The sequence below is a fragment of the Lissotriton helveticus genome, chromosome 1_2 (assembly GCF_964261635.1).
Source record: "Lissotriton helveticus chromosome 1_2, aLisHel1.1, whole genome shotgun sequence".
Taxonomy (NCBI): Eukaryota; Metazoa; Chordata; class Amphibia; order Caudata; family Salamandridae; genus Lissotriton; species Lissotriton helveticus.
The window spans coordinates 445,559,367-445,580,132 of NC_136058.1; the positions used below are offsets into that span (position 1 = coordinate 445,559,367).

At 52.0% G+C, this 20,766-nt stretch overlaps 1 protein-coding gene across 5 annotated transcripts in view; it reads right to left on the reverse strand.

Annotated features, from left to right (window-relative positions):
- LOC144807692 (uncharacterized) overlaps positions 1-20,026 on the reverse strand; it is a 34,596-nt gene extending 14,570 nt beyond the window's left edge. For 2 of the 5 annotated variants that reach the window (XM_078673334.1, XM_078673331.1), the window contains exon 1: positions 19,633-20,016. The gene's annotated coding sequence lies outside the window, so the exon portion shown is untranslated. Of the gene's footprint in view, positions 1-19,632 lie in introns of all 5 variants that reach the window. The other 3 variants (XM_078673335.1, XM_078673333.1, XM_078673332.1) reach the window with 3 other exon arrangements.
- Positions 20,027-20,766: the final 740 nt, after the last annotated feature.

Below are 20,766 nucleotides of genomic sequence, written 5' to 3' on the forward strand. Positions count from 1 at the left end.
ACCATCATAGGTGTATCAACAATTTGTTAAGTGCACGATGTAAGCACAAATTATACACAAGTTATTTCAAATTTTTATTTTTTTATTTTTTTGGTCTTGCTTCAGACAGCCAACACTTATTTCATTGCTTACAAAGGAAAATCGTCCCGCGACTTTCTCAAAGCTATGTCCTTTTTGGTAAAGACCTTTCTTTTGTGGTGATCTATCCAACCCACAAAGGGATTCAGTATCTTGAGCGATGTCAATAAGGCAGTCCATGCATCTGAGGGATCCTATTTTGTCCCCAAATCTTGAGCTTGGAAGTCAGATGGTCTCGTCCCAAACGTCGCTCTCAGTGTAACTCGAGGACGATTTCCCTTAACAGCAGGGGCTGCAGATTGTGCAGTTGCATATTCTTGCCCCTGCTGGAGTCAAGGAACAGTTGTGGTTGGACCCCTGTGGCCCCCTGGACTGTGGGCGGAGAGGTGGGGCCTTGATTGCTGCCTAGCAAGGCCAAGGAGGAAATCTAATGGGGTGCTAGAGACCGAACTTCTCTTTGAGGGTGCTATGCGGCACATGGGATGCTGCACAATATCACAGGCAATTTACAACACATTTGACACAAAGGGTTTGCTGCTGAGCTACACATGGCCTGGTCCTACTGCTGCAGGCCATTTAGGTCAGTCGGGGGGTAGGGGGTTGTCAGACAGAGCTGCCTCCTCTTCTTGTTACTTTCTCCTCCCCCACCACACTCCAGAGAGGATAATATAGTGACTACAGTGCCCAGATTGACGAAGACGCAGAAGCCTTTGGTGGCTGATGAACTGAGGTGGTTGACGCAACCCGGTTCTAGCGCACGGGGGCACCTGGTGTGCACACGATGGACAAGGACAATATGGGCTGCTTTGTTAGGGCCAACACAATCACACAGTATACTACCCCTTGACACCCCCGCAAAGAATAACAAGACAAACCGGCACTGGTAATGAGGGGGAAGATGGCGCAACTTGCAAACCATCATGGCGGCTATCCAGGAAGCTCCTGGAAAGTCAAATTGAGACTGTGTCTATTGATGTGAACATATTGAGAGCCGATTTACCTAAAGTAGCAGGTAAAGTATCCACGGCGGAGGAGATATAGTGGACTTAAAAGGAGAGGTGGCACCATTCAAGCAGCACGTGGCCCAGACGTCCAGTCACAAGGGCCCTTGAGTGCCAGGCCAAAGTTGCGGAGAGGCGCGCAAGGCACAGGAACATAAGAGTCCTAGGGTTCCCTGAACAAATTGAGGAGGACAGGAAAAATCAATTCCTGGAGCGATGGATACACACCCAGTTGCGTCCGTGGGGCTTATCCGAACTCTTTGCAGCGGACAGGGAACACAGAGCCTTGGTGCCTTCACCCCCCCCCTCCCCCAGTATCCCCCCCAGGCAATAATCACCAAAATATTGATCTAATCAGATAGTGACTGTATCCTCTGGGCTGCAAGAGAGACTTAGAATCTCTGCTATGAAAACAGTAAAATAGTCACATTACCGGAGTATACCAAGTAGGTCCAGAAGCAGCGGAAAACCTTTCTGGCAGTAAAACGGAAGCTCCGTGATATGCAACTGCAGTACATGCTGCTATATCCAGCCAAACTGAAGGTAATTGCACAAGGCAGGGCCTATTTCTTTGAGATGCGCGCCGCGCCCCCCCCCCCCCCCCCCCCCCCGAAGAACAGTGTAACAAAGGACGGGGTGGGGCACTTGGTCTGATGGAAGAATCCGAAATAAAAGGCACCCGGGACAGTCCGCGGACGGGGATCAACCAGATGAACGGCACCATGAATCTGAAAACCATCAAGCTGGGTGCCTCCTTGTAGGAAGGTGGCTACCTGACTATGGTTACCCCAGATTTTTTGCCTGTGTTTAGCTGGTTTTTTGACTTAGTTGACCTGGTTCCCTGCTAATCAGGGCCCTAGGCCATCTGCTCTCTCTGTAAAATGGATTCCATGTACCCTAGGTACATACCAATTGGAAATGGACTCCTTGTCAGCCCCTGTAGAATGCACTATAGGTGCACAGGGCATAGGGGCCACTAAGGCCTACCAGGGGCTGCAGCATATCTTTTGCCACCCCTGGCTGGTTCTTAAATTGACACAACTGGCTGATCACTCAGCTGGGGTAAGGTGGTGTACACACCCCTTGCTTAGATATAGTATACCTATGTCTAAACCTATATCTGGACACATGTAAACCTGTGAGCCACTCCTATAGACAGGCCTCACCAATCCTGGAGGCTGGGTGCATGGTTTTTATGTGAGATGGAGCTCTAGCATGAGCTGAGCCTGTCTGCAGCCGTCGGGAACAAATCCCTAAGCTGTTTCAGGATAATGCCATACCATATACTATTAAGTGCCTTATAATCCTCGCGGTTATTTAGCAACTCTGGTTTGGCTTTATCAAAACATGTCGTGTAAGGTGTCATACGCTTTGGAATACCATCCCCTCGCCAGTTCTGGCGACGGGGATGGCATTCCACCCCTCTAGAGGGGTAAGACATGTTACTTCACTTTAATGCGGTTGATTTCTCCAAAGGCCTTAAGATCCACAAAATGGATGCCTCTGCCACAGACAAATGTCTGGACCCCTGGAGCTGACCGAAACCCAGTCAAGGGGGTCCTGGACAAAGGGTTTCCTGTCACAGGAGGGTGTCACCGCCCTCCAGACAGGAGATAGTGTATTGTAGCAGGGAGGTTTGAAAGAAACCAGACACTGCCTGGGGCGCACAAGGCTGCCCCTTGCATAATCCGGCCAAACCGGTTCTGGGGCACTCCAGCCCTCGTGCCAGGGCGGCCTGGATCAAAGGAAGGGGGTGTATCCACCCACTTCCTGGGTCCCACCCATAGGAGGGGACCTAGCAGGTAATCACGCCCACCAGATTCGAATAAGAGTGGGAGCAGTGCCAATGCACATCAGATTTCCTGGAAGAAACATTTGAAACGATATTCTGGACCCTTCGCCCTCCATCTCAACGTGGAAGCCCGAAGAATCTCCCTTGTGGTCAAGGAGTGACCACCCTGCAGCAGCAGGCACCATCCAGCCCTCGACGTCTACTTAGTTGCAGTTCCCGCCGGAACTCGAGCGACTGAGATCGACGAGATTAAGCCTGCCCAGCTTCTAACAGCCCGATCCACAGTCCCTGCAAAGCTGAGACCCGTGGAGGCGACCGGAAGCGTGGGGCACGCCATCTTGAAGTGACCACGAGACGCTGACCGTGCAGCCCACGAGTGACCCTCGAAGCTGTACACCGGGGTTTGAGAAGCCCCCACCCTGAGCTACTCCTGAGCCGAAGTTCAGCCCTCCACACTCGACGAGTGCTGCGTGGGGCCCTTTGGCACGATTTGGCTCAACGCGTTGGCCCGGTCACTTGCCAGCTGGCTTGTGGTCCCTGTGCCGACGAACTACAAAAGAAGACTCGTGATTCTGGTTGCTCCAGATCCACACCAGCTCCCCTGAAAGGGAGCCCCGACTCTGACCTTCCTGGCCCGAGTGAGACGCCATCTTCCAATCCCGCGTGGATTGCTCTTACCAAGGCTTGTTTGCTCCCAACCGGAAGCCGACTGCACCGACGGTGAGAGCCTGCGTGGGACAGATCGTGACCTGCTCCTGGACGTCGCAGATGCCCCAGAGCCCACGTGACAGCGAAGAGAAGCGCCTCGACGACCACCTGATTGCGCCCGACATTGCCTGGTTCCGTCCTGGTTCCACCCTGGTCACTGCTGAGTGACCCAGACTCTGTCCCCTCTGCTTTCAGGTACTCTACAACTTGAGTCCACCCTTGGACTCCACCGGACACTTCATCTTCACCCTGCCTGCAGCCCTTTCAGCTTCAAGCACCAAGAGCCTGCGTGTCAAAACCCGACGCCACTTCGACCCTGTGCACCCACTTCCTGTGGGTGAGGTAACTTTGCTCCGCCGGTGTTCCCACACTGGTGCACACCTCTAGGGTCTGTGTGTTAAGTTTTGTTCCTCTAGGTTCAGCGGAAGTGTCCTTAAACTTTAACTATTTGACTTTTACGCACCATTGGTTAACATTGGTGCATGCGTGCGCTTTCCGCACATCTCCCGAATCCCGAGGGCCATTCCCGACTTCAGCATTGCTTGTCCTGACTGCTCCCAGCGATTCCCTAGGCCCTAGGCCTAACCACTGTTCGAGTGGCCTCTCTTATACCACTTGTTTAGTATATGGTTTGAGTGGCCCCCTGCCCTCATCCATAATTGTGCAACTTTGTATGTTTAAACAGTGCTTTTGATTTAACGCTTGTGCCCCTTTATTCATAAAGAATACTGGGGATTGTTTTTAGTAATAAACACATATATTTTTATAATATATACTTGTGTGGTGTCCTTTCATTTGGTATTACAGGATTGTATGTGGTAAAACAGCTCGCTTAACACGACCTCTTAAGTTAAGCCTTTAGGCTGCTTAGTCCATGCTACCCCTAGGATAGCTTGTCTAATAAGGTTGACTTACAACCAGACACCATAAGGGGATTGTTTGGTCAGGTAGTAGGTGGTTCCAGAATTGGAAACATCCCCTACCAGGCCAACTTCTCACACTCCTCCTCACCGAACACTGAATCTGGGCATGACACAGAGGATACCCCGGAAACAATGAACCCGGCGACGTACATAGTCCTTGAAACCATCCTGGAAGCAGCTCCGGCGACAGAAGCTACATGAAAAAGGGGACATTCACACGGGCGCTGTTGGCTGCTCTGACATTTATAATAATTAAAGAATGAAGTGCATGTGGGCCACTCATTTACTACTGGGGTGGTGGGGGGAGGGGCAGAATGAGTGTGAACAGCCTGGTTGGGGGGGAAGGAGGGGGGGACGGAGGTGCCTGGAGTGGCAAGAGGGGAAACGACAATCCAAATGTAACACTGAGAGTACTGCAACCTTATTGGGGACCCCCGCTGGACTACACTTCCCTTGATGGGCATTTTGTAGGTATAGTGATGGGCGGGCTAGGTCGTGAGGCTGGTTAATTTGGGAAGTTCAGTGGCCCCTGTTGGGCTGCGAGGGAAGCAGCGCACATCCTGGAACAAGCATGGGGAGGGCATTGACGATAGCGCTGTTGCACGTTACTGGTCCTTGGGGGGTGGAGGGAGCATGGCACAGTTTGGTTTGTTTTTTAGTAGTTGTTATATGCAGCACATGTGGAATGTGGATGGAGTGCACAGCTGGTGACTGGAACACCACCAAGATAGATATCGCTATGACAATGGAGGTTAAGTTCCTTAGTTAAGATGTAAGTGGATTGGGTACAAAAGGTAACAGAGTACTCACGTTTCTTAAGCGACACCACGTCTGAGTGTCCTGCTTGCAAGAAACCCACCTGGATGACGTGGGAGCCAATAGGTTGACAAAAAAAAAAAAAAATGAAGTGGCCAGATATTTCACTCATCCTATTTTACTAATGCCAGGGGTGTATTGATATGGGTGGCTTTTGGGACGCCGTTTATCTGCAGTACATGAAAGCCGACGTGAACAGCCGATATGTCCTACTCAGGGTGATACTTGACAGACGGGATATCACTATCCTAAATATCTAGGCAGCTGCAACGAGTCCTCAGGGCAGAGGAGATGGCATTAGCGGGAGCACGTGCTGCAGATCTGAACAAACCAGCTGCTGCTGCTGCACTGGAGTGGGTCGTACGTACACGCATCAGTGACATATGGGAAGGTTGCAGCTGCGCGGCGTGTGTGCGGGCAGGGACTCGGGAGAACACGCGATAGCCCTGCTGCGGTGGTCAGACCGCCCCAAGTAACAGATGCGCCGACGTCCCATGCCGCATTGGGAGCTCGCACACGCCTGAGAATCCTTTGAGCGCTGAAGGGTGAGTGCAGTCAGTTTTTAATCAGTGAATCCCCCCTGACTGAGGTTCCACACAGGGGAGGAGACAGCCGTGCCCGGGAATGGGCTGCGAGATTTAAGCACTCTCAAAGACCGTGCTCTAGCAGCGATAACAACTGAGATGCGCACAGAGGGAGGTTCTGCACCGGGCTACAGAGGAATCCCCACTTGACTCTACATCGAGCTACAGAGAAATTCCCACCTGGCTCCCCACCTGCATCTGAAGCTGTACATTACGGAGGTCCACAATCACTGCTCGGGAGGGTGGAATTGTCTGAGTGTGTTGTCTGGGGACCATCATGCACCTCCTGACGCAGGCATACCACTGCTCTGAATTCTTGGTGTGCCTCCACTCATTGAACATGGATAGCGCCAAGTTTGATCTAGGGCGGCCGAGCACCACAGAGCCTGGCCCACTACACACGGGCTCACTGGGGGCCTATTGTTCTTCACAGCTGCAGAGGAGAAGTTGCAGGAGCAGTGGTGCGGAGTTCGTTGCGTCTGGTACTACCCACGCCACTCACACGGTGATAGTACCTTGGTCCCACGAGACGCGACACACCAACACGGCCTCCGACAGGTGCACAATGGGGAAACCGGATAAATCTCAGCCAAAAATACATTTTGATCAAGCCAAAAAAACAACAGATTCAGGCACAGCAGAACAATCCTCCACTCAGGCGCCTATGGGGGACGCGTACCCTGCTGTGTCAGTGGCTTTTTAGTCAATGTTCACGAAGATCCAAGCCACGCTGACTAATATAGATGGGAAGATCGATACCATGACCTATAGAGTGGATCGTATGTCGAAACGGCTCGCGGAGAGGATAGATATGGAGGTGTTAGACCTGACACCTTTTGGCGTGGTTCTTCCCCCATCTTTTTGCCTCTGACTCATGTGTTTTGATGCTGTGCTGGATTTCGTTTTTGCTGATTTAGATGTTTTGGACACTCTGCCACTGCTGATCAGTGTCAGAGTGTAAGTGCTCCTTCTGTAAATTGTGATATTGATTGAGTATACCTAATTGGCATATTTGTATCACCACGAAGTCCCTAGTAGAGGGCACTGTGTGTGCCAGGGCTGGTGATGACAAATGCTACTAGTGGGCCTGCAGCGCAGATTGCGCCACCCACATGAGTAGCTTTTAAAAGGTGACTCAGGCCTGCCAGCGCAGGGCCTGTGTGCAGTCAGTGACTGCCATGTCAGCCTGGCCAGTGTCCCCACTGGCTAGGCCTAATCCTTCCCTGTCTGTGCACATCAGTCACCCCTATGGAAGGCTCAAGGTACCCCCCTGGGCAGGGTGCAGTGTATGGATAAGGTAGAGCGTGTGCTAGTGCAGGTACTATGCTCTGGTAGTGGGCTACAGCCATTTTGTGTGCTCACCGCTGTAAGGCTATCTTGCTCCATAGAGTAACATGGAGGGGGGCTAGGCCCATGTGATACCAGTCTATCTCCCCATAGGAGCAAGATGGGACATAAGTGAAAGATATCCCTGGACTCAGAATTTAATGACACATCTTTTAGTGAAGGGTGTTTTTAAATCCTGTGTTGGAGAATAGCACTTTTAGAAAGTGGCTGTTCTCTTGTCTAAACCTTTCTGTGTGCCTGGGTTTGTGGAATGTCTGCCTGGTCTGGATGTGACAGGAAGGGGCTGCAGAGCCCCAGAGGAGAGGGTCGGAGCCATCCCGGGGATGAAAGGGCACATCTGCCTGCTTGGGAGGAGGGAGGAAGGAATGCCAGATAAGTGCTGGGCTGTGCCTGCCTACCTCCCCCACATTAGCTCTCTCCTGGTGGTCAACTGACCCCACTGGCCCTGAAGCTGACAGGAAGAAGAAAGCCAGAGACACCTCAGTGCTCCGCAACCCCCAGAACTGGTTTAGACTGGACCCAGGGCCTCCATGCACCAAGAACTTCAAAGACATTGGGGGGTATAAGGAAAGGACCCCTGTCTGCAGAGGATTAGATTCTGAAATTCTGCAAGCAAGAAGGAACCCTCGCTGGAAGGAGGACAGCTAGAGAACGGAAGGAAGACTGCCTTGCTGTGTGCTCTAAGGGCTGACCTGTTCTGCTGTCCACCTGGAAGCTAAGGAGAAGAAAGGGACTTTGCTGTGTGCTGTGACCCTGCCTACTTGAAACTGCCAAGACTCTGCTGTGTGCTGTGTCTACAACTGAATCTCCAAGGGCCTGAGAAGAGCTGGCCCCCTGTCTGCAACCCAGGGACATAAAGGTTGCCCAAGGACTGCCAAGACCCTGCTGTGTCCCCTGAAGCTGCTGTGGGCTGAAGAGATCGTGAAGCCCTGCTGTTTGCCTGACCGTGGACCCTCTGTTTGGCTGGAGGGTGCTGCGCTGTGCATTGTCTGCCCAACCGGCTGCTGTGCCGTGCTGTGAGGTCGCCGTGTTCATCGACACGTGTTAGGTGCAGACTGAAGGTTTGTGAGCCTTCCCCGAGCAGAGCGCACTAAAACAACCTGCGCGCAGCTTCACCACCGCGACCCGGGGTCAGTAAACCCCCGACGAAGGGCCCCGTACCTTGCTGGTACCAACGCGACCGAAAACGAGCCCGCTGCTCTCCGATTGGCCGAGAGAGCCGGGCCCCCTCACCAAACGCCGCGACGGGATTGGCCCGTGCGGCGCAGCGTCATCACTGTTGCCGTGTGGTGATTGGCTAGGGCGAGGAGCGTCATCGCAGGCTTGACCCGGGAGCCGCACTGCCATAGGCTGACTCCCGGGTGCTGTGGAGGCTCGCCCGTTCTGCCGCGTCTGGATTGGCCCGCTCGACTGGAGGAGCCGAGAATTCACCGCGATCACCGCCGGGCCCGGGGAAGACTGACCTGACCTCGCCGAGGGACCTGAAAGAGTGCTCCAGCCCCCGGCCTGCCGTCTCTGCTCCCCGCTGCTCCCTGGAGAACCGAGAGCGGGCGGTGGAGCGTCCTGAGACCGGCCGGGCTGGAGCGCTAGTGAGCGCTCGCCGCGAGGTGCGCCTGGAGGGGAATCCCCCCTCCCAACAGCATTGCGGTGAGACGCGCTAGAGGCGCGAAGGGTCCCTGACGCTAGGGGCCGGGTCCCGTTTATGTTATAAAACCTTGGCATGATCCTTGGCTCGTTTTGAGAGCGAATTGCATATAAATCAGTGGCCATATTTTTAAGTGCTGATTTGAGAGACTAGAGACTATTTTTATTTTTATGCTAAGAACTGCCTATTTACAAGACCTACTAAGAATTAAGTGCAACCTTGTTCTAAATGAAGTGTTTAACGTGCAACCTTTAAGTTAGAAATGCTATGTGTTCTAAAGAAGTGATTATCATGCAACTGCTTCATTTACATGCTGAAACTAGATAAAGTTATATTTTATATATACTTACCTGTGTGGTCTCAGTTTGTGGTGGATTGGGAATTGCTGTTGTGTTAAGTGCAAATGTTATCCACATTGTCTCCGAGTTTAGCCTAGACTGCTCGCGCCATGCTACCTAGAGGGTGAGCAGGGGTTATCTCAGAGGGTTATTCCGTCGCCCTGACCGGAGCTAGGGGTCCCTACTTGGGCCAAGGTACTTACCTTTGCCAACCAGAGACTCCCGGTTCTAACAGGAGGAAAGACGGATATCGGATTCAGAAGACGCACAACGCCAAATGGAAACAAAACAAGAAAAGGCCGAGAAAGCACTGGCTGCTATCATGGCGAAATCAGAAGATTTAGAGGTGAGATCCCGCCATAACAACTTACGCGTCATGGGTGAAGCGGAAACAACAAACACTGGAAACATGGAGCGCTACTTTGAAAATTTACTAGTGACCCTTTTTGGCAAAGACACGTTCTCGGATGTCTTCATCATTGAAAGAGCACACAGATCACTTGCCCCGCCGTCTCTGCCGGGGGCCAGACCGCGTCCGATCATTGCAAAACTTTTGAACTATAGAGATCGGGATGCAGCGCTTCGAAAAGCCAGGGAGCTGGAAACCTTAACACATGATGGATGAACATTTCCATATACCCGGATTTCATGCAAAAAGTCCAAGAGGCGCAGAAAATGTTTTTAGCAGTCAAGAAATCACAGAGGGACCAGAATATTCAATACGCGATGCTCTACCCAGCACGGCTTCGGATCACTGATGGGGAAAAAAAAACAAGATCTAAAATGACCCTAAGGACATCCTTACATTTTTGCAGCTGAAGGGCGCTCCAGTACAGCGTAGAAAATCAACGAGGGGCACGTAGTAGGAGCAAGGACACACTTCAGATGTTGAATGATTGACAAACCCCCCTCGACCCTTGGACAGTACTGGGACATTGCAGCTTGTCTTCAGCCGATGACGAGCTGCATGGACACTGATAAGTAAACGTCACGAACACACGTCATGACGTATGGTTCCTGAAATGTAACCTGGCTTTTTAATCAATAACTGCGTTTCTTTCCGTACCTACTGCTTGTTGCTATTTCTCAGCCCGGGAAACCTTTTCGGGTAGCTGTCGCGCTTTATAAGCCCAATAAATAAATAAATGTACATGCGCATGATGTAGAGCTTTTCTTGGTGCTGTGGTCTGCATTTTTGATAAGTGGTTTCTTCACAGAGGTCAGAGGGCTGCGAGGTTGAACTTAGATGATTAAGCGACCCCCCATGTGACTATGTCACAGGGGTTTCCGGCGGGTGGCTCACGCCTCCATGGGTGCACCACATTATCTTCTGGTTTCTAATGGGGTTTGTTTGAAGAGTAGGAAGGGGGGGTTCTAGAGTTTGTTTGTGGGATGGCTTTAGCAATTTGGGGCTGCTGAAGTGGGTGGGGGAGGCGAATGGCAAGGTTCAAAAGCTGGGTTTATTAATGTGATTGAATTACCAGAGACGCTTGAACTCACATTGATCGCATTCTTTGACCTTGGCAGCAGGACACCGACACAATTTCACTTAAAGCCTTGTGATGACTATGGGTGAGAAATATAATTGTGACATGGCATGTCAGAGGGCTTAATACTCCCCAAAAAATCAGACATTTGTTCGTCTACTTAGACCACCACAGCGTACAGATCGCCCTCCTGCAGAAGATGCATCGGAGTATGTCCACTGAGGACGCCTACCCCGATGTACCCAACCTAAGTCTAGTACTAGGGAAGAAGTAAGTATTGTGTAGCATGGGTTTTAGTATCTTTTGCCAAGAATCTATCCAAGATTTCTCTTAGGGTCTAATCAGCTCCGTACCTTGGTTTTAGAAGGACGGAGGTCTGGTATCTCTCTGTCTCGGGACTCGATTTCCCAACACCCCGCAAGGGGAGCTTGGAAACACTGGCGCTGGATTTCTCTGCAAGAGAAAAGACAGCGTCTCTCTCAGTGCGTCAGCTGGAGGGTCGGCTTCCTTCAGCACTTGCTGTAGCAAGCTGTGTCGGGCAAGTAGATAGTCGAACTGCTCCGCACCACCGTGTGTTTGCCTCGGCAAGTGTGGGTATATTTATACCTTGAAAGTGCCGAGTTTGACGTAAGGTTGGACATAATAACGTCATCAAAGAATGGCAGTTCTTTGAAAACTCCATGAGTTCTTAGATAGATCAATATTCAAGCAAGGGGAAGTTCCTGACTGCTGAAGGCGAGTCTTTCCAAGAAATCGTTGTGGCTTTTAGGAACTAGTGGAAGTATCCATGTCTGTATTTGGATTGTATGGGCTATGTTTAAATATGGTTATGATTTCTATGGCTATATTAGGGCAAGGTGATTTATACCTTTATAAGGGCATAATCGGGAAAATTACACTAGGGTCCTAAAATCCTATTTAACAGTACAGCTAAGGAGGGTATGCATTCTACACCTGCACACAATAGCTGGTCCTGATTGGACTACTGGCTACTCAGTGAGAGGGCCAATGACTGGGTTACGGATGTCACGATCCACCCACGCACATTGTCGGATCATAATCCGGTGCTGCTCGCCTTTAAACATGCAACTAATGTACATTGCCCATACATATGGCGCTTCCGTGCGCATGCTCTTTTGGATAAGCTGTATAATAATAATGTCAGGGAAGCCATCAAACAATGTTTTGCTGTAGACACGGGTACGGTGGACAGTGCATCCACACTGTGGGAAGCTTTCAAAGTGACTATTAGAGGGGTTTGAATCAGCACCACAGCGGATATTCTTAAAGATGTTCGAGGCCAACTAACACAGGCCGAGCACTAACTAACAGGTTGAGAACGGTAATACACAGACAATCCCTGTCCTGAAATCCTAGCCCGTATACATGAACAAAAAAGGAAATACGACTCACTGGCAGAATCGGAGATCCGCTACATTGCACGCAGACATGTGGCGCGAGCCTATGGGGAGGGAGGGCGCCCAGGCAGAAATTTGGTCACTATAATAAGAATTTGTGAGGACTATCACCACATAACTAAGCTCACAGACAAGCAGGGCACGGAGCATTACGGCCCGAGGCGATAGTGGAACAATTCCGCAGATTTTACTCTGATTTACACACAGCACGGGGGAGTGCGACGGACGCGGACGCCTATCTACCCGGCATTGCCTGTGCGTGGCTGTCGGGTGGCCACCGTCAATCTTTGCCAACCCATAGATTAAGCGGATATAAAGGCGGTGGTATGCACGTTCCCAACCAAAAGGCGCCGGGGCCAGACGGGCTTACAACTGGAATCTATCAAGAACACATCGATCTGCTTGCGCCTTATCTGCTTGAAATGTATGCAGAGGCACATGAAACTGGTGTACTTCCACCGTCCCTCCGCGAGGTCCTGATAATTACGCTGTTAAAAAAAAAAAAAAAGGCCCCGGACAGGTGCGAATCATATAGGCCGTTGTCTCTGATAAACTTGGACGCTAATATACTGGAGAAAATATTAGCTACCAAGCTTCAGCCCCTCATGCCCGGACCAATCGGGATTTATCCGGGAGCGCTCCACGTCTAATAATTTGAGAACTATCTTTGCCAAGTTCCATGTAATGAACCCTGAACTGCCAGCCGCCGAGGTCCTCCTGACGCGGCAAAAACATTTGACTCCATTGAGTGGAGTGACATGTTCCATGTACGGCGCCGCATGGGATTCCTGCCACTGTTCCTGGGTTGGATAGTACTTTTGTACAACAGCCCTGTGGCACTGGTGCAAGTGGGGGGGGGGGACTGGCAGCACACCCATTTCAAATATATAAACCATATTTACAAGCTGACCGGTGCCCTCACACCTAAGGGTAATTTGTGCATCATACATTGCAAATACATTCACCAAGTCTACCACACGCCTGTTAAACTACAGAGATGAGGCCTTAGAGAAACTAGTAACTGTAAACGATGTGGACAGCCGGAACCTGACTTCTTACATTTGGCGTGTGGGTGCAGAAGAGTGCTGTTGTTCTGGGAAGGGGTATTGCAATACCTACAGGAAATGACTGGGATTGTATTGCAGTGTGTTCCGTCAGTATGTTTGCTACGCCATGTACCTCACTTAAAGGGTGCGATTGGAAAATGTATGTGCGCTGTGCTGTTATTGGCCAAGCACCAAGTCGCGCTGCACTAGGAAAGTGCGTTGGCTCCTATGACTAAGCGTTGGGTGAAGGATATGGTTTATTGTAATGAAAATCTTGTATTATATGTAGAGGAGCTACCGGCTGCGTCAAGACCCATGCATATATGGGAACCTCCACGTCAATCCCTGCTAAGCCTGGCTTCCAATGACACACAGTTTGATTAGGGTCACTACTAATATAATCAAATGATGTGCTGCCGCAGGTTATGCTTAATTGGTCACTGCAAATGCTGATAAGTAAGATACTGGTTTTGTTTAAACACTGTTGGGGTAAAACTCAGTCACAAATGGTTGTATGGTTGTTCATATTGCACTGCCTAACGTGGCATTGTTTCAAATGCCAATACATTTATTTTTATATGAGATACTCAGACACTATATAAAAAAAGGTTGCAATTTGAACAGAAAAGACAAATTGATATCACAGTGAACAATATTGTTGTGTCTTTTAGCAATAAAACCACATTTTAAAAAGCTCCAACCGTCCCACTAAATTTTCACTTTTAGGGGGGAAAAGGCTCCCACTTGGCATGAGAGTCGAGGATCAAAAGGGAGAAGGAATACAAAAGGGGAAAGTAGAGGGATCCGGGCGGAGTTACAGTCTCGGACGTGTAAAAGGCCCATATATTTGGTCAGTTTTGTGAGACCTTAAACACGACAGAGGGAGGGAGGGAGGGATAGAGGGAGGGACAGAGCCAAGCTGGATCCCTGGAGGAGGTCACAGAGAGAGTCCCTGGGAGCTGTAAAGATGCAAGGACGCAGTGGTTAATTGATTTAAACCGTTTATTTCTCCGGAGCGCCGGGGCTGGCTACCTCTGGCGGTGAGCGCCAGAGAAAACTAAATCTCCGCCTACCACGTCCTGTGACGTGGTTCCTGTTCCGCTCCTGGAACACTAGAGCGCTGCCACATCTCCCCCCTTTATGCACAATAAACAAAACTTTAAAAGTCTTACTTCCAGTCCATTTCATAGTCCTTGAATCTCTCCGGTACCTTGACTCTCCGCCCTGCTCGAGTTTCCACTCTCTCAATCTTTCTCTCTCCTCCTGTAGTCTCTTGTTCCCTTCTCTCTCTCGCACCTTCTGTTTTCCCCTCCTTGGCCTTCTTCTCACTCTCTTCTATGCCTCTGTTCTCTCCTTCCGTTGTCTCTCTACTCACTCTTTCCTCCTCTGCTGTTGTTAGTCCTTCCGTTCCGTTCACATACTCCTCTTGCCTTTCTCCACTTACACTTCCTCCATCCTCTGCGACATTCTCCGTTCCTTCTTCCGCCTCGTCTTCCCATTTCAGTATCTTGCTGCATTTGGCCATTCTGTCCATGGACCAAATTTTTCCATCGCTCAGGAGAGCTGATCTGGCATACGGCTCCACCACTTTGAGGGGAGGTGAAAACTTGCTCTCTCCTTTCTTCTTCATGATGGCTAGCTTCACCCTCACCCAATCACCTTTGTCCAGTTCTGTACTTTGAGTGTTCCTTCTTCTGTTGTAGTGTGCCGTGTAGACATCCTGGGCTCTCTCCAGATTTTTCCTTACCACCGCCGGTGACCATTTACTCTGGACAATCAGCTTCCTCCATGCTGCGTTGTCTTTGGTGAAGGCTTCTCTGCCTCTTAAGATCTTGAAGGGGCTGTAGCCTGTGCTACCCGGTGTGATTCGGTATGCCCAAATCATCTTCTCCAGCTCCACTTCCCAATTCTTGCCATCTTCAATGGCAGCCTGTATGGTGCCCATAATCACACGATTAAAGCGTTCCACCTGGCCGTTTCCCGCCGGGTGGTAGATCGGGGTGTGCTTCACTTCAATTCCGTTTCTGTTGGTGAAGGCCGTCCACTTTTCTGAAGTGAACTGGGGTCCATTGTCGCAGGTGATGATCCTCGGAATACCTTCGCTGATAAAGGTGGTACGCAAGAACTTTATCACTGCCTCAGTATCCACTCTCTCCAAGACTTGTAGCTCGGGCCACTTGGAATACCTATCAATGGCGACCACCACGTACTTTTGAGTGCCTTCCTTGTTCAAAACTGGTCCCATTATGTCCACTGACAACATCTCCCACGGGCCATCTGGAATCGGAAACCTTCCCAGCGGGGGTCTCAGCATGCTCTGGGCCTTGTCCGATTTTGCGCAAGACTCGCAAGAGCGCACATGTCTTTCTACCTGCGCGTCGATGGCTGGCCACCAGTATGTTTGTCTGGCCAAGGCTTTCGTTTTTGTGATGCCCTGGTGCCCTTCATGTAGTAAAGACATCAACCGTTCCAGAATGTTCCTGGGTGGAATCACCTTGTCCCCTCTGAGTAAGAACATTGGGTTTTCAGCCAAAGACAGTTCCTCTCGGACTTCCCAGTATCTCTTCAGTTCCTCCTTCAAGTGTCTCTTCTCGGGCCAGCCATGAACAACATATCCTTTTACGGCCTCCAAGTCTGTGTCTTCTCGGTATGCTTCTTCCCAGTCCTGGGCGCTTATTACCTCTTCAGTGTCCTGGATGGTGGCAACCACATATCCTTCCCACTCTTGTCCTTCTTCATTCTTTGCTTCGTCCATGGCAGCTGCCCTACTTAGGAAGTCGGCCACTTTGTTCTGTGGCCCTGGAATGTGCTCGACGTCATAGACAAAGTCCAATAGCCGTAGGGTCATCTTGGCAATCCTGGGCGTGGCATGGTCATGTCCACTTGACGTCAGGACACGAACTAAAGGCTTGTGATCGGTCTTTATGAGAAACTTGGCACCCCACAAGTATTGCCTGAATTTTTCTACCGCCCAGACCACCGCCAGCATCTCTTTCTCCACCACACTGAACTTCTCCTCATTGGGCGATAACGAGCGGGAGGCGAAGCTGACGGTCGACGTCTCTCCCGACTCCCCTCTCTGCATTAGTACAGCTCCTAGGCCTCGGTCACTGGCGTCTGTGGTGAGAATAGACTCAGCTTCGGGGTCAAATCCCTTGAGGGGAATGGCCGTACCCATTTCTCGCTTGAGTGAGTCGAACTCTTCTTGCTCCTCTTTACCCCACTGAAACTTGTTCTTCTCCTTGAGCAGTTGTCGTATGTAGTGTGTCTTTGTTGCGAAATGAGGGATGAATTTGCTGTAATACTCGGCCATTCCTAGGAATGACCGAACATCTTCCTTTCTCTCCGGCGTGGGCGCTTCCATGATGGCTCTCATGTTTGTTTTCTTCGGAGTTATGCCTTGTCCACTCACCTCATGGCCGAGGTATGTGACCGACTGCACTCCCAAATTGCATTTCGTCCACTCGGCAGTCAATCCACTGTCTTGCAGTTTCTGCAGCACCTTGTGAAGTTTCACGTTGTGATCCTGCCTCGACTTCCCCATTACCAGAATGTCATCCTGGAAGAAGAGGACATCCTTAAGGTCTTTTAGGAGTTTATGCATGATTTTCTGGAACACGGCCGCGGCAGAAGCTAAGCCGAAGGGCATCCTCACGAACTCATAGCACCCGAAGGGTGTGATAAACGACGTGAGGTGGGTGCACGACGGATGAAGCTTAACCTGATGATAGGCCGATGAAAGGTCCACTGTGGAAAACCATGTGACGTCCTTTGTTTTCGCCAGCATTTCACTGATGCGCGGCAAGGGGAATCTGTCTATGACAATGTTTTTGTTTAACTCCCTTAGGTCCACGCAGAGACGTACCTTGCCGTTGGGCTTTTGGGCTACCACCAGGGGAGACAGCCACTCCGCGCTCTCTATCGCCCTGATGACTCCCTCCTTCTCCAACCTGTCCAGCTCTATTTGTACTGCCTCTCTGCTGCGGAACGGAATGTTCCTCACTCTGTGCACTACTGGTACCGCCCCTTCCTTCAGTTTGATGAGGTGCGTGTACTTGCCCAGCTCGCCAATCTGCCCGTTGAACACTTTGGGATATGTTTTCCTCCACAACTGCACATCTTCCCTGACCGCCATGTCCATGAGTAGGATCTTCTCTATGCCACCAGGGTTGAGCTGGATCCCCAATGCTCCTTGATCCTTCCAACTCAGAACAGACGGCCCTCTCTCCGCTACGTACAGCTTGCACTGCGCATGACGACCTCTAAATTCAAATAAGAGCGGGCAGTATCCCAGCATGGGGATCTTCTGTCCAGTGTACGTTACTGGTCTCACATCCATGGGTAGGAGTGTTTCTTCGATCCTCGCTGCAAAGTTGTCTTCCCATACCTGCCTCTGGACTATTGAGATGGGCGCTCCGCTGTCCGCAATCATCTCCAAGGGTATGCCTCCTATGTGCATGTCGAGACGAGGCCTGTCTGTGTTGGAACCGTCCATCTCTAGAACTTGGACATCAATGTACAGGAATTCCTCCTCTTCACCCTTGTCGTCTTGATCACTGGAGTCTTCTCTCTGATCATGGTCTACCAAGCGCACTATGGCATTCTTCGGTTTTCTGCGACACACTTTCTCGTAGTGTCCAAAGATGTTGCAGTAGGAACACCTGGCCTTGAAGGCGGGGCACGCCTTGTCGTTTCCCATGTGGTTACTGCTACCACACCTGTAACACTGGTTCCTATCTTTTCTGTGTGTCTTGCTGTCCGTCTGTGATTTAGTGGAGAAGTCAGCTCTGTTTCCTCCCTGCGTCTTCCGCGTCTCATTTTGCTTCCAACGGTCGTTTCTGTTTGGCGCCATTACCCTACACACTGCTTGCGATTCCTGGGCGTCCCTCTTCGCTGCCTGGGCACACCTTTTCGATAGTTCGGCCTTTTTAACCATCGCCCAGATCTCCTTGAGTGGAGCGTCGCCATTCACCCACAATTTCTCCTGTATGTGGGTACTGGAGGTATGCATAATAATTTGATCCCTGATGAATTCATCATGCAGTCCCCCGAATTTGCACGTGACTGCTAATTTCCTCAGTGCTACGACGTATTCGTCCACATTTTCTCCGCTCTTCTGTTTCCTCTGAAAGAAGTTAAATCTGTCAATGGCGACACACACTACAGGCCTGTAATGTGCGTCCAAGTCTTCAATGGCGTGATCAAACACCTCCGTGTCCGCTGCGGCTCTTTCTCCTTTCACTATGGTGTCATAGATCCTGAGCCCTTCTGGACCTAAATTATGGAGAAGGATCTTCTTTTTCCTCTGACTCGTGAATGCGGTCTCGCCTTCCTCTTCTAGCGCTTCCAGATAGTTAAGGAAGTACCTCTTCCAGTCTTCCCATTTCCTTTCCGGTTCTCCGCTTTTCGTGAGGAATGGGACGAGTTGGGTGAGAGACGTGCTCTGACTCGCCATGGTTGGAGCCTTCCTCCTGGTGTTAGGTGTGACAACAGTTTTCCTGGATGGACTCCCTGGGGCGCTTTGATCTCCTCCCTCGTCCTCTCTGTTCTCACACTCACTGTCTTCTCCCGGTTCACCCTCTGTGGTGAGAGATTCCGCCTCTGAGCTGCTTCTTGCCTTCGCAGTCGATGTGCCTGCAGTATCCGCCAGCGTGCACCCCTCTTGTCTGTGCTGGGGCGCCTGTGAGGGCTCACAGTGATGCAATAAGGCTGGTTGCTTAGTTGGTTTCCTTCAGGTGTCTTCCTCTCTCTAGCTGTGCTCACTCTCCACCTTGGGGTGTAATTTACCCGTGCTGTGGCCTTTACTGGGCTTAAGGACAGCTGTGGGGCCCCCTCCTGGCTCGTGGCTGTGCTGGCGCCGTTTTTCGCGCTTCTTCCCGCCTTGCCGGCTCCTCTGCCGCGCTCCGTTATGCTTCTCACGCGTAATGCGTGTAATTAATGGGGTCGCGTGCTGATCCCGACTCGTCGCCACTGTAAAGATGCAAGGACGCAGTGGTTAATTGATTTAAACCGTTTATTTCTCCGGAGCGCCGGGGCTGGCTACCCCTGGCGGTGAGCGCCAGAGAAAACTAAATCTCCGCCTACCACGTCCTGTGACGTGGTTCCTGTTCCGCTCCTGGAACACTAGAGCGCTGCCACAGGAGCCCCCCCGACAGAGGAGGGGTTCAGGGAGCACCGGGGACCCTTCAGCTTCAGACAGGCTCGGCCCAGAGGGGCGACTGCGCAGCTCTGACTGGACATTGAGCTCTGAGCTCACTGCAAGATTAGTGTCCATTTTAAACATACGGCGGTCTCTGCGGGGGGAGGGGGTGTCACTGACCCAGGACTCTCTCAACCCTGGGGGGAGGGCTGTATTGGAAGAGTCTGGCTCGGCCGCCATGAACGCCCCCCCCCCCCCAAAGGTTGATGGAGTCTGCCCCCCCCCCCCCCACCCCCGGTCTCCCACGTACCGGCGTCAGTCGCGTGCCTGGGGTCGGTTGGTGACGTCGGCCTCGTGCACCTCTCCTCTCTGGGGTCAGTTGGTGACGTCGGCCTCGTGCACCTCTCCTCTCTGGGGTCAGTTGGTGACGTCGGCCTCGTGCACCTCTCCTCTCTGGGTTCAGCTGGTGACGTCGGCCTCGTGCACCTCTCCTCTCTGGGGTCAGTTGGTGACGTCGGCCTCGTGCACCCCTAGTCTCTGGGGTCAGTTGGTGACGTCGGCCTCGTGCACCCCTCGTCTCTGGGGTCAGCTGGCGGCGTCGGCCTCGTGCACCCCTCGTCTCTGGGGTCAGCGGTTCACCGCTGGCCTTCGGTGCTCCGCTTCTTCCGGGTTCTTCTCTTCCGCGTTCTCGTGACGTGCGGGTTGTTCTGCTGTTTTATAGGTCCCTGGGTCGTGACGCGATGTCCAGGCAGGCAGCTGTGAGGGTCAGCGCGCGGGTTACGCGCTCAGTGCTTCCTTCCCATGGCCGGGCTGCCCCCACCCCCGCCCCTCCCTCTCGCTGCGCCCCTCCCCCCCGCACTGAAGGGTCTTCTGCCCCCCTCCCTCCCTGAGAGACACATCGACTGCCCAGGGTCACAGGAGGCTGCGGCGCCGAGATTCAAACTCCAGAGCGGCCGCTCCGAGCCTCCCCCCCCCCCCCGGCCTGCAGTGGGGGGGGGGACACTCCTGTCTGCCGAGGATCACCGCCTGACACGCTGAGCCCCGGTCAGCGCCCCCCCCCTGGTCTCTGCGGCCCCCACCCCCTCTCCCCCCTCAGGGGCGCTGCCTCTCCCCCCTGCCGCTCCCTGCACTGCCTCCATGTCAGGCGCGGGCTCTGCGGACCCTCATCCGCCGCTGTCTGCGCTGCTCTCGGTCCTCTCCAGTCTCTGCGCTGGGGTCCGTTTGATGCACATTGGACACCCCCCCTCCCCCCCCCGCAGCAGTAACATGTTTCAACGAGGGCTGCTTGTAGGGGCTGAGATGCCACCTTCGTCCTGGCAGTCATGGAGTTAGATGCGAGTGCGGCTCCTGTGGGGGCCTCTTTCCTGGACGGCGGCTCTTTTCGCCTGCTTGGGCGTGGAGCAACCACTGACTGGTCACCACTTACTGCAGGGTTTGTCAAGGG